A 14,719-nucleotide genomic window follows, 5' to 3' on the forward strand; every position below is an offset into this window, starting at 1 on the left:
CTCTTAACAGACTTAAATCATAGTGGGCCATTAAGGAAAAGGCTCTTAACAGACTTAAATCATAGTGGGCCGTTAAGGAAAAGGCTCTTAACAGACTTAAATCATAGTGGGCCGTTAAGGAAAAGGCTCTTAACAGACTTAAATCATAGTGGGCCGTTAAGGAAAAGGCTCTTAACAGACTTAAATCATAGTGGGCATTCAAAGAAAAGGCTCTTAACAGACTTAAATCAAATTGGGCCGTTAAGGAAAAGGCTCTTAACAGATTTCGTGAATTGAAAACACATATAATAGCTGTGAAAATCACAGTGGGCCTTTAAGTAATGCAGAGACATATTAACTAACATAATGAGGCACATATGGTTGAGCCTTAAAAATCAAAGTCCAACATGATCCAGATACTATCTCATTAACCACTGATATGCATTGTGATAAATATGGATTGCATGGGTCGACGATTCACATTTTAGCTATGACATCACTGAAAATAACAAATATTGATAAATTGAGGCAAGGTTTGCACATGTTATAAAGGACACGCTATCTCACGTTATCTCGATATCATACTACGTAAATTGCATTTTCCTATTGACTGCAATTTCATTACAGGTTAACACAATCCCTGCCTCCACAATACCTCATCACACACAAACAATCAGGGTCCCTTATCTGTCTTTGCTTGGTGTGAAAAATGTAAATGTCCTCCTGTCCTTGTCTAAAATACAAGCCTTAGTTTTCTAGGTTCCATTTGTAGACTCCATGTCCTCCTTCTGTCCTTGTCTTTATACCTCCACAGTTATAACTGTTCATGTGTGTTGGGCTGAATGGATGAACACACACACACACGCACACACACACACACGCACACACACACGCGCACACGCGCAAGGAGGGGAGACGGCGTTTCTCCTTCCTCCTCCATTTTGGATCTTCTCCTCCACTCCACTAACAGTGCCTGAGACATCTAATGCTGGCTACGTTGTGCGTCAACCTTCCCTTGTCCTTCAGTGGCGCTGGCCCACCATTTGTAAGTATTCATTCCTCCTGCCGTATGATTAATGTGTTGACTGGGGGACGTGACGTGGAGCAGTAAAGAGGGACGGCGGAGGATGGCGTCCCAAAATGGCATCCTATTCCCTACATAGTGCACTACTTTCGACTTAGGCCTATGGTCAAAAGTAGTGTACGATGTAGGGAATAGGATGTCATTTGAGACACATATATTTTCACACCGCCCAGCCCAGGCTGTCTGATTCATTACCCCCTAATTCAACATTCCACCATTAAAGCAGTAAGCTGGGCAGAGACTCTTATTGTATGAAGGGGAGATAAATAGTGAGAGAGAGGAATGGTGCCCTTTGGGTTTGTGTATGGTGAGGGAGACAATGTATGGCTTGGAACGAAAGCAGTATCAGGCTCAACCCTCCCTCCCTCCCTCCTTTTGCATTTGCAAGTCAGAGAGAAAATCCCCAAACAAATCCAATTTTGATAAACCCCCATATCTATTGGGTGAAATACCACAGTGTGCCATCACAGCAGCAAGATTTGTGACCTGTTGCCACAAGAAAAGGGCAACCAGTGAAGAACAAACACCATTGTAAAATACAACCCATATTTATGTTTATTTATTTTCCCTTTTGTACTATTTGCACATCGTTAAAACACTGTATATATACGTAATATTACATTTGAAATGTCTCTCTTCTTTTCCAACTTCTGTGTGTGTAATGTATACTGTCCAATTTTTTATTGTTTATTCCACTTTTGTTAATTATCTATTTGACTTGCTATGGCAATGTAAACGTATGTTTCCCATGTCAATAAAGCCCCTTGAATTGAATTGATTTGAAAGAGAGGTGACCGGTTGGTTAGTTGTTTGGTGTCTAGTGAGACACAGAGAGAAGGACGTCTTGACTCCTCGATCCATCACATTATTTCCTCATGATAGATGCCTGTATATCTCTTAGTGTGTGGTGATGTGATTAATTGGCTGAGTTGAAAGAGAACCGTAAAGCCAACTAGTTGGAGGCTCCATCCTATGTTTTCTCTAAACATTTTGCCTTTGCGTGGGTCGCGGTGTCATGCAGCCTTGGAAAAAAAGGAAAATGCTGATTTGCACAAAGTCATTTTGGGAAGTGTCACGACTAACCATCATCACCTTCTCCTCGAGGAGTTGGTGCCTTGCCGTTCATTTTATGATTTCCCAAAGCAATTTAGCCCAATGCCAATACACGACCCTTTCCCAGTCATTCCAATTGGATTTCTTTCCATTCCTTTTTTAATATCGTATTCATTATTAAAGGATCAGGTCACCTGAGAAGAATGTTGAAGTAGCAGTAATGTTAAGGGCTGGTTTCCCGGACACAAAGTCAAATAAAACAAATACCCATCTAGTCTAGGACTGACTTCTAATAGAACAAATACCCTTCTAGTCTAGGACTGACTTCTAATAGAACAAATACCCGTCTAGTCTAGGACTGACTTCTAATAAAACAAATACCCTTCTAGTCTAGGACTGACTTCTAATAAAACAAATACCCGTCTAGTCTAGGACTGACTTCTAATAGAACAAATACCCTTCTAGTCTAGGACTGACTTCTAATAGAACAAATACCCTTCTAGTCTAGGACTGACTTCTAATAGAACAAATACCCTTCTAGTCTAGGACTGACTTCTAATAAAACAAATACCCATCTAGTCTAGGACTGACTTCTAATAGAACAAATACCCTTCTAGTCTAGGACTGACTTCTAATAAAACAAATACCCTTCTAGTCTAGGACTGACTTCTAATAAAACAAATACCCTTCTAGTCTAGGACTGACTTCTAATAGAACAAATACCCGTCTAGTCTAGGACTGACTTCTAATAGAACAAATACCCGTCTAGTCTAGGACTGACTTCTAATAAAACAAATACCTTACCCGTCTAGTCTAGGACTGACTTCTAATAAAACAAATACCTTACCCGTCTAGTCTAGGACTGACTTCTAATAGAACAAATACCCGTCTAGTCTAGGACTGACTTCTAATAGAACAAATACCTTACCCGTCTAGTCTAGGACTGACTTCTAATAGAACAAATACCCTTCTAGTCTAGGACTGACTTCTAATAGAACAAATACCCGTCTAGTCTAGGACTGACTTCTAATAGAACAAATACCCGTCTAGTCTAGGACTGACTTCTAATAAAACAAATACCTTACCCGTCTAGTCTAGGACTGACTTCTAATAGAACAAATACCCTTCTAGTCTAGGACTGACTTCTAATAGAACAAATACCCATCTAGTCTAGGACTGACTTCTAATAAAACAAATACCCTTCTAGTCTAGGACTGACTTCTAATAAAACAAATACCCTTCTAGTCTAGGACTGACTTCTAATAAAACAAATACCCTTCTAGTCTAGGACTGACTTCTAATAGAACAAATACCCATCTAGTCTAGGACTGACTTCTAATAAAACAAATACCCTTCTAGTCTAGGACTGACTTCTAATAGAACAAATACCCATCTAGTCTAGGACTGACTTCTAATAAAACAAATACCCATCTAGTCTAGGACTGACTTCTAATAGAACAAATACCTTACCCGTCTAGTCTAGGACTGACTTCTAATAGAACAAATACCCGTCTAGTCTAGGACTGACTTCTAATAAAACAAATACCCATCTAGTCTAGGACTGACTTCTAATAGAACAAATACCCGTCTAGTCTAGGACTGACTTCTAATAGAACAAATACCCTTCTAGTCTAGGACTGACTTCTAATAGAACAAATACCCTTCTAGTCTAGGACTGACTTCTAATAGAACAAATACCCTTCTAGTCTAGGACTGACTTCTAATAGAACAAATACCCTTCTAGTCTAGGACTGACTTCTAATAGAACAAATACCCTTCTAGTCTAGGACTGACTTCTAATAGAACAAATACCCTTCTAGTCTAGGACTGACTTCTAATAAAACAAATACCCTTCTAGTCTAGGACTGACTTCTAATAAAACAAATACCCGTCTAGTCTAGGACTGACTTCTAATAGAACAAATACCCGTCTAGTCTAGGACTGACTTCTAATAGAACAAATACCCGTCTAGTCTAGGACTGACTTCTAATAGAACAAATACCCTTCTAGTCTAGGACTGACTTCTTTTAGACAAATGTTTATTGAAAACTGTTTAAAAAGCCACAGTATCGATCATTTCTGCGTTGTACTAGTTGCATTGTCGATACTGCCTGAATACATGATTTTAGGCCATGTTCACGTAAATCTGTTTAGAGATATAAGTCACAGTTGAAATACAACTAAATAGTCCCTTATCATTTCTCTCACTAGTGCTCTACGGGCAGAAATTCTGGATTTTAGACATTGTTAATGTTAAACTGTTTACAAATATTCTTCACAGTTGAAACACAACTAAATTATAACATCTTTATACTACGTAATATATTTAGTACTTTTTAAATATTTTGTACTTCAATACTCCAAAAGTATTTTGTTCTATGTGTTATTTTTTTGTATGTATTATCTTTTACTCCGCAGAGAAAATGATGAGTTCACATAATTTAGCCCCTTCATGTCCTGCAGACACCGGCAGAGAGTAGCTTCCACTTGGTTATCTGTTGCATGCCACTTATTTACCTAGCTAATCCAGTTTTATTTACCTAGCTAATCCAGTCTTATTTACCTAGCTAATCCAGTTTTATTTACCTAGCTAATCCAGTTTTATTTACCTAGCTAATCCAGTTTTATTTACCTAGCTAATCCAGTCTTATTTACCTAGCTAATCCAGTTTTATTTACCTAGCTAATACAGTTTTATTTACCTAGCTATTCCAGTCTTATTTACCTAGCTATTCCAGTCTTATTTACCTAGCTAATCCAGTATTATTTACCTAGCTAATCCAGTCTTATTTACCTAGCTAATCCAGTTTTATTTACCTAGCTAATCCAGTTTTATTTACCTAGCTATTCCAGTCTTATTTACCTAGCTAATCCAGTTTTATTTACCTAGCTAATCCAGTTTTATTTACCTAGCTATTCCAGTCTTATTTACCTAGCTAATCCAGTATTATTTACCTAGCTAATCCAGTCTTATTTACCTAGCTAATCCAGTTTTATTTACCTAGCTAATCCAGTCTTATTTACCTAGCTAATCCAGTTTTATTTACCTAGCTAATCCATCCTTATTTACCTAGCTAATCCATCCTTATTTACCTAGCTAATCCAGTCTTATTTACCTAGCTAATCCAGTCTTATTTACCTAGCTAATCCAGTATTATTTACCTAGCTATTCCAGTCTTATTTACCTAGCTAATCCAGTTTTATTTACCTAGCTAATCCAGTCTTATTTACCTAGCTAATCCAGTTTTATTTACCTAGCTAATCCAGTTTTATTTACCTAGATAATCCAGTTTTATTTATCCAGTCTTATTTACCTAGCTAATCCAGTCTTATTTACCTAGCTATTCCAGTCTTATTTACCTAGCTAATCCAGTTTTATTTACCTAGCTAATCCAGTCTCTTATCCCCCGTTGTTCTCAGACGTGGTGGTACAGTACAACCTCAGAACACACACACCCGAGACGATCCCGTGTGAAAGATTCCACTTGAACAGTAGCTAATCAGGCCTAATGAGCTGATTATCCTGGATCAATCAGGAAGTGTGGTCCTAATAAGGCCCTGTCATCGTTAGCCAGCGGAACACTGGAACACTGTATCTGCAGTCTAGGGGTCACATCATGTCACCTAGTTATTAATATATCTCAGTTTGGACTAGAGGGGAAAAGAAAAGGATAGCTGAAAGAAAGTAGCTATCCACTTAGCTGAGACGTTTCTGGACGCTAATATTTTAGACTAGAGTTAAGTTTTTTGGGTTGCTTTTAGTGACTGCCTGGCATGGAGGCATTGGCCGACTAGCATCACAAATGAGCCACGGACAAATGTCTTCCTTTTTAAAACCATGGAAAAACCATGGAATTACAGTATGTAACCGAATGGAATACATTTTGTGCACTAACAATTAGATATCTTACAAATCCAATTTGTACTACTGAACAAAAATATAAACGCAACATGTAAATGTTTCATGAGCTGAAATGTAAATGTTTGTAAATGTTTCATGTTTCATGAGCGGAAATAAAGATCCCAGAAATGTTCCATTCGCACAAAAAGCTTATTTCTCTCAAATGTTGAGCACAAATTTGTTTACTTCCCTGTTAGTGAGCATTTCTCCTTCACCAAGATAATCCATCCACCTGACAGGTGTGGCATATCAATAATCTGATTAAACAGCATGATCATAACACAGGTGCACCTTCTGCTGGGGACAATAAAAGGCCACTCTAAAATGAGCAGTTTTTTCACAACACAATGTCACAGATGTCTCATGTTTTGAGGGTACATGCAATTAACATGCTGACTGCAAGAATGTCCACCAGAGTGTTAAATTCTCTACCTTAAGCCACCTCCAACATTGTTTTTGAGAATTTGGCATTATGTCCAACTGGACTAAAACCCGCAGACCACGTGTAACCACGCCAGCCCAGGACCACCACACCCGGCTTCTTCAGACAGCTGGTAAAACTGAGGAGTATTTCTGTCTGTAATAAAGCCATTTTGTGAGGATAAACTCATTCTGATTGGCTGGGCCTGGCTCCCAAGTGGGTGGGCCTATGTCAGTCAGTCAGCCATTCTAACACCTGGATATGTTTATTTTTGAACAATTCCATTGTAGATTTTGCTTTATGTTTTGGATCATTGTCTTGTTGGAAGACAAATCTCCATCCCAGTCTCAGGTCTTTTGCAGACTCCATCAGGTTTTCTTCCAGAATGGTCCTGTATTTGGCTCCATCCATCTTCCCATCAATTTTAACCATCTTCCCTGTCCCTGCTGAAGAAAAGCAGGCCCAAACCATGATGCTGCCACCACCATGTTTGACAGTGGGCATGGTGTGTTCAGGGTGATGAGCTGTGTTGCTTTTACGCCAAACATAACGTTTTGCATTGTTGCCAAAAAGTTCAATTTTGGTTTCATCTGACCAGAGCACCTTCTTCCACATGTTTGGTGTGTCTCCCAGGTGGCTTGTGGCAAACTTTAAACAACACTTTTTATGGATATCTTTAAGAAATGGCTTTCTTCTTGCCACTCTTCCATAAAGGCCAGATTTGTGCAATATACGACTGATTGTTGTCCTATGGACAGAGTCTCCCACCTCAGCTGTAGATCTCTGCAGTTCATCCAGAGTGATCATGGGCCTCATGGCTGCATCTCTGATCAGTCTTCTCCTTGTATGAGCTGAAAGTTTAGAGGGACGGCCAGGTCTTGGTAGATTTGCAGTGGTCTGATACTCCTTCCATTTCAATATTATCGCTTGCACAGTGCTCCTTGGGATGTTTAAAGCTTGGGAAATCTTTTTGTATCCAAATCCGGCTTTAAACTTCTTCACAACAGTATCTCGGACCTGCCTGGTGTGTTCCTTGTTCTTCATGATGCTCTCTGCGCTTTTAACGGACCTCTGAGACTATCACAGTGCAGGTGCATTTATACGGAGACTTGATTACATACAGGTGGATTGTATTTATCATCATTAGTCATTAAGGTCAACATTGGATCATTCAGAGATCCTCACTGAACTTCTGGAGAGAGTTTGCTGCACTGAAAGTAAAGGGGCTGAATAATTTTGCACGCCCAATTTTTTCAGTTTTTGATTTGTTAAAAACGTTTAAAATATCCAATAAATGTCGTTCCACTTCATGATTGTGTCCCACTTGTTGTTGATTCTTCACAAAAAAATACAGTTTTATATCTTTATGTTTGAAGCCTGAAATGTGGCAAAAGGTCGCAAAGTTCAAGGGGGCCGAATACTTTCGCAAGGCACTGTATGAACTGTAACTCAGTAAAATCTTTTAAATTGTTGCACGTTGTGTTTATATTTTTTGTTCAGTATAAATACGTTACGAATTTGTTCCTCTTAAGATCCTAGAGTGCATCTTTAATGCATGGGCTATGTGGCTGATGTTATTGTGGTTGGGTATAGGCTACAGACATGTCTCTATGGATAATTAAATAATGTATTATTATGAATTCTGCAATTGCTATAATTCCATTGATATTCTTTATACAATCCTTAAAGGAGACACACCATTGATATACTGTATTCTGCAGTTGGGTCAAGTTTTAATCAAGTCAGTATTTATTCATGTTTATTCGGTAAGGCCTTTCTTAATATCAGTCTCGAGAGAGAAGCTTGTGAAATTACATGCCGTTTGCTATTATTTTATTCAATGCTGGTGGATAATATTGGTAGGCTGCAGTTGGGCAACTGATTTCATTATTTAGTTTACTCCTAAAATCTTTCTCTCTTTCGTTCAATCTTGAGAGAAGCTTGTCGGGTACATGTGTGTGTGAGTGTGTGTGTGTGAGTGTGTGTGTGTGTGTGTGTGTGTGTGTGAGTGTGTGTGTGTGTGTGTGTGTGTGTGTGTGTGTGAGTGTGTGTGTGTGTGTGTGTGTATGTGTGTGTGTGTGTGTGAGTGTGTGTGTGTGTGTGTGTGTGTGTGTGTGTGTGTGTGTGTGTGTGTGTGTGTGTGTGTGTGTGTGTGTGTGTGTGTGTGTGTGTGTGAGTGTGTGTGTGTGTGTGTGTGAGTGTGTGTGTGTGTGTGTGTGTGTGTGTGTGTGTGTGTGTGTGTGTGTGTGTGAGTGAGTGTGTGTATGTGTGTTTGTGTGTGTGTGTCGAGGGAGTGGGCTGCTGCTGGACAGTCAGTCTATACTTCAAGGCAACGGGCAGATGAATAGTCTGCCTGTTGCTATTGATCTGCAGTCTGCAGTTACACCATCTGGCCAGGAGGGGGAGACCTCAATCTGTCACCTTCACATAGAGGTACGCACACACACATAAACATCCACACACACTAGCGCTCTCACATGCACGTACACACACACACACACACACACACACACACACACACACACACACACACACACACACACACACACACACACACACACACACACACACACACACACACACACACACACACACACACACACACACAGGAAAGGCTGCAGCGTTCGTTTGTAGATTTCACCCTCATTGTCTTTCTAACCAGCGACCATCAGTTTTCAACCAGGTCAGGTAGTAGCTGATGGGCACTCTCTAGGTTATCAGTGACAATCATCGATCAATTAAACACCAACGGAGAAACAACACGATTTCCACTGCGGCTGTTGAAGATTGGTCCTGGAGCTGAGTGTGTGTGTGCTATGTATCCCGATGCTCAGCCAGAACCAGAGAGAACCAGAGAGGTTGTTTTATTGTGTCGAGGGTAGAAGTGACAGGTTCCTCACTGCAGAGAGAACAGAGGAGCAGTCCTCTGGGATGAACTGGCTGAAAGATAACCTTTAGAAGGCTGGATGATAGCCTTTAGAAGGCTGAATGATAGCCTTTAGAAGGCTGAACTGGCTGAATGATAGCCTTTAGAAGGCTGCACTGGCTGAATGATAGGCTTTAGAAGGTTGAACTGGCTGAATGAAAGCCTTTAGAAGGTTGAACTGGCTGAATGAAAGCCTTTAGAAGGTTTAACTGGCTGAATGATAGCCTTTAGAAGGTTGAACTGGCTGAATGATAGCCTTTAGAAGGCTGACCTGGCTGAATGATAGCCTTTAGAAGGTTGCACTGGCTGAATGATAGCCTTTAGAAGGTTGAACTGGCTGAATGATAGCCTTTAGAAGGCTGCACTGGCTGAATGATAGCCTTTAAAAGGTTGAACGATAGCCGTTAGAAGGCTGAATGATAGCCTTTAGAAGGTTGCACTGGCTGAATGATAGCCTTTAGAAGGTTGAACTGGCTGAATGATAGCCTTTAGAAGGTTGAACTGGCTGAATGATAGCCTTTAGAAGGCTGACTGATAGCCTTTAGAAGGTTGAACTGGCTGAATGATAGCCTTTAGAAGTCTGAATGATAGCCTTTAGAAGGCTGAATGATAGCCTTTAGAAGATTGAACTGGCTGAATGATAGCCTTTAGAAGGCTGACCTGGCTGAATGATAGCCTTTAGAAGGCTGACCTGGCTGAATGATAGCCTTTAGAAGTCTGAATGATAGCCTTTAGAAGGCTGAATGATAGCCTTTAGAAGGCTGAATGATAGCCTTTAGAAGGTTGAACTGGCTGAATGATAGCCTTTAGAAGTTTGAACTGGCTGAATGATAGCCTTTAGAAGGTTGAACTGGCTGAATGATAGCCTTTAGAAGGCTGACCTGGCTGAATGATAGCCTTTAGAAGATTGAACTGGCTGAATGATAGCCTTTAGAAGGCTGAACACACACACACTGAACTGGTAATGGTAAAGTCATACAACATGTCTTTCTGTAGATCAGGATGGTAAAGTCATACAACATCAATCTAGCTATTTTACATAGCAGCTAGCCTGTCATCTGATACAACTCCAAAAACTATCAATATCATTCAGAGCTTTAAGTAAATGCAGGATATATCCTTTCATAATGGGCTTATAATCATCAACACCAGATAGTATTGAAATGAATAATACTATAGGCCTAACACCTCACAAACAAGGATTGATCAGCATTTTCACAGGATATTTGGTTAATAATTACATAAACAATGTTAATATAATAACATAATATGATAATATAGTTAACTGCAATACTACACTATATAGTAATACTAAATAATAATTTGGCAGGTGCTTATATTTGTCCTATTTTATGATACTATTGTTAACTGCAATACTATATAGGCCTAACACCACTCAAACAAGGATTTGTCAGCATTTTCTAGAAAACCCAGCAGAATAATGCTTGACTTGCATTTCACATACTAGACTACATGATGACATCACCCAACCGGAATCTCCAGAACTCATACCATGTGAAAGACCGGATGAAGATCTGAGTCATACCTGCCAAACATCGGGACTACCAGCTATCATCTCTTGTAGAGATGTGAGCACTAAACACTGTATGGTACTCAGCGGTTATGTCCCAAATGGCACCCTATTCCCTTTTTTCTGCTCTTTTGCACCTCAGTATCTTTACTTGCACATCATCATCTGCACATATATCACTCCAGTGTTAATGCTAAATTGAAATTATTTCGCCACTATGGCCTATTTATTGCCTTACCTCCCTTATCTTATCTCATTTGCACACACTGTATATAGATTTTTTCTATTGTACATGACTGTACATGTATTTATCCCATGTGAAACTCTGTGTTGTTGTTTGTGTCGCACTGCTTTGCTTTATCTTGGCCATGGCGCAGTTGTAAATGAGAACTTGTTCGCAACTTGCCTACCTGGTTAAATAAAGGTGTTCTCAACTTGCCTACCTGGTTAAATAAAGGTGTTCTCAACTTGCCTACCTGGTGAAATAAAGGTGTTCTCAACTAGCCTACCTGGTTAAATAAAGGTGTTCTCAACTTGCCTACCTGGTTAAATAAAGGTGTTCTCAACTAGCCTACCTGGTTAAATAAAGGTGTTCTCAACTAGCCTACCTGGTTAAATAAAGGTGTTCTCAACTAGTCTACCTGGTGAAATAAATGTGTTCTCAACTAGCCTACCTGGTTAAATAAAGGTGTTCTCAACTAGCCTACCTGGTTAAATAAAGGTGTTCTCAACTAGTCTACCTGGTGAAATAAATGTGTTCTCAACTAGCCTACCTGGTTAAATAAAGGTGTTCTCAACTAGTCTACCTGGTGAAATAAATGTGTTCTCAACTTGCCTACCTGGTTAAATAAAGGTGTTCTCAACTAGCCTACCTGGTTAAATAAATGTGTTCTCAACTTGCCTACCTGGTTAAATAAAGGTGTTCTCAACTAGCCTACCTGGTTAAATAAATGTGTTCTCAACTTGCCTACCTGGTTAAATAAAGGTGTTCTCAACTTGCCTACCTGGTTAAATAAAGGTGTTCTCAACTAGCCTACCTGGTTAAATAAAGGTGTTCTCAACTTGCCTACCTGGTTAAATAAATGTGTTCTCAACTTGCCTACCTGGTTAAATAAAGGTGTTCTCAACTTGCCTACCTGGTTAAATAAAGGTGTTCTCAACTAGCCTACCTGGTTAAATAAAGGTGTTCTCAACTAGCCTACCTGGTTAAATAAAGGTGTTCTCAACTAGCCTACCTGGTTAAATAAAGGTGTTCTCAACTAGCCTACCTGGTTAAATAAAGGTGTTCTCAACTTGCCTACCTGGTTAAATAAAGGTGTTCTCAACTAGCCTACCTGGTTAAATAAAGGTGTTCTCAACTAGCCTACCTGGTTAAATAAAGGTGTTCTCAACTAGTCTACCTGGTTAAATAAAGGTGTTCTCAACTAGCCTACCTGGTTAAATAAAGGTGTTCTCAACTAGCCTACCTGGTTAAATAAAGGTGTTCTCAACTAGTCTACCTGGTTAAATAAAGGTGTTCTCAACTAGCCTACCTGGTTAAATAAAGGTGTTCTCAACTAGCCTACCTGGTTAAATAAAGGTGTTCTCAACTAGCCTACCTGGTTAAATAAAGGTGTTCTCAACTAGCCTACCTGGTTAAATAAAGGTGTTCTCAACTAGCCTACCTGGTTAAATAAAGGTGTTCTCAACTAGTCTACCTGGTGAAATAAATGTGTTCTCAACTAGCCTACCTGGTTAAATAAAGGTGTTCTCAACTAGCCTACCTGGTTAAATAAAGGTGTTCTCAACTAGCCTACCTGGTTAAATAAAGGTGTTCTCAACTAGCCTACCTGGTTAAATAAAGGTGTTCTCAACTAGCCTACCTGGTTAAATAAAGGTGTTCTCAACTAGCCTACCTGGTTAAATAAAGGTGTTCTCAACTTGCCTATCTGGTTAAATAAAGGTGTTCTCAACTAGCCTACCTGGTTAAATAAAGGTGTTCTCAACTAGCCTACCTGGTTAAATAAAAAATAAAAATAAATAGTGCACTACTTTTGACCAGAGACCTATGGCACCCTATTCCCTGATTAGTGCACTACGTTTGACCAGAGACCTATGGCACCCTATTCCCTGTATAGTGCACTACGTTTGACCAGAGACCTATGGCACCCTATTCCCTGTATAGTGCACTACGTTTGACCAGAGACCTATGGCACCCTATTCCCTGTATAGTGCACTACGTTTGACCAGAGACCTATGGCACCCTATTCCCTGTATAGTGCACTACTTTTTTTTTTTTTTTTTTTTTTTTTTTTTTTACCTTTATTTAACCAGGCAAGTCAGTTAAGAACAAATTCTTATTTTCAATGACGGCCTGGGAACAGTGGGTTAACTGCCTGTTCAGGGGCAGTTTGACCAGAGACCTATGGCACCCTATTCCCTGTATAGTGCACTACGTTTGACCAGAGACCTATGGCACCCTATTCCCTGTATAGTGCACTACGTTTGACCAGAGACCTATGGCACCCTATTCCCTGATTAGTGCACTACTTTTGACCAGAGACCTATGGCACGCTATTCCCTGTATAGTGCACTACGTTTGACCAGAGACCTATGGCACCCTATTCCCTGTATAGTGCACTACGTTTGACCAGAGACCTATGGCACCCTATTCCCTGTATAGTGCACTACTATTGACCAGAGACCTATGGCACCCTATTCCCTGTATAGTGCACTACGTTTGACCAGAGACCTATGGCACCCTATTCCCTGATTAGTGCACTACTTTTGACCAGAGACCTATGGCACCCTATTCCCTGTATAGTGCACTACGTTTGACCAGAGACCTATGGCACCCTATTCCCTGATTAGTGCACTACTTTTGACCAGAGACCTATGGCACCCTATTCCCTGATTAGTGCACTACTTTTGACCAGAGACCTATGGCACCCTATTCCCTGATTAGTGCACTACTTTTGACCAGAGACCTATGGCACCCTATTCCCTGATTAGTGCACTACTTTTGACCAGAGACCTATGGCACCCTATTCCCTGATTAGTGCACTACTTTTGACCAGAGACCTATGGCACCCTATTCCCTGTATAGTGCACTACGTTTGACCAGAGACCTATGGCACCCTATTCCCTGATTAGTGCACTACTTTTGACCAGAGACCTATGGCACCCTATTCCCTGATTAGTGCACTACTTTTGACCAGAGACCTATGGCACCCTATTCCCTGATTAGTGCACTACTTTTGACCAGAGACCTATGGCACCCTATTCCCTGATTAGTGCACTACTTTTGACCAGAGACCTATGGCACCCTATTCCCTGATTAGTGCACTACTTTTGACCAGAGACCTATGGCACCCTATTCCCTGATTAGTGCACTACTTTTGACCAGAGACCTATGGCACCCTATTCCCTGATTAGTGCACTACTTTTGACCAGAGACCTATGGCACCCTATTCCCTGATTAGTGCACTACTTTTGACCAGAGACCTATGGCACCCTATTCCCTGATTAGTGCACTACTTTTGACCAGAGACCTATGGCACCCTATTCCCTGATTAGTGCACTACTTTTGACCAGAGACCTATGGCACCCTATTCCCTGATTAGTGCACTACTTTTGACCAGAGACCTATGGCACCCTATTCCCTGATTAGTGCACTACTTTTGACCAGAGACCTATGGCACCCTATTCCCTGTATAGTGCACTACGTTTGACCAGAGACCTATGGCACCCTATTCCCTGATTAGTGCACTACTTTTGACCAGAGACCTATGGCACCCTATTCCCTGTATAGTGCACTACTATTGACCAGAGACCTATGGCACCCTA

General features: G+C 40.4%; 1 protein-coding gene across 5 annotated transcripts in view; it reads right to left on the reverse strand.

The window, feature by feature from the left end:
- glra1 (glycine receptor, alpha 1) overlaps positions 1–14,719 on the reverse strand; it is a 109,266-nt gene that overhangs the window by 5,249 nt on the left and 89,298 nt on the right. The gene's annotated exons all lie outside the window — the stretch shown is intronic.

Source organism: Oncorhynchus mykiss, chromosome 14, assembly GCF_013265735.2.
Source record: "Oncorhynchus mykiss isolate Arlee chromosome 14, USDA_OmykA_1.1, whole genome shotgun sequence".
NCBI lineage: Eukaryota > Metazoa > Chordata > Actinopteri > Salmoniformes > Salmonidae > Oncorhynchus > Oncorhynchus mykiss.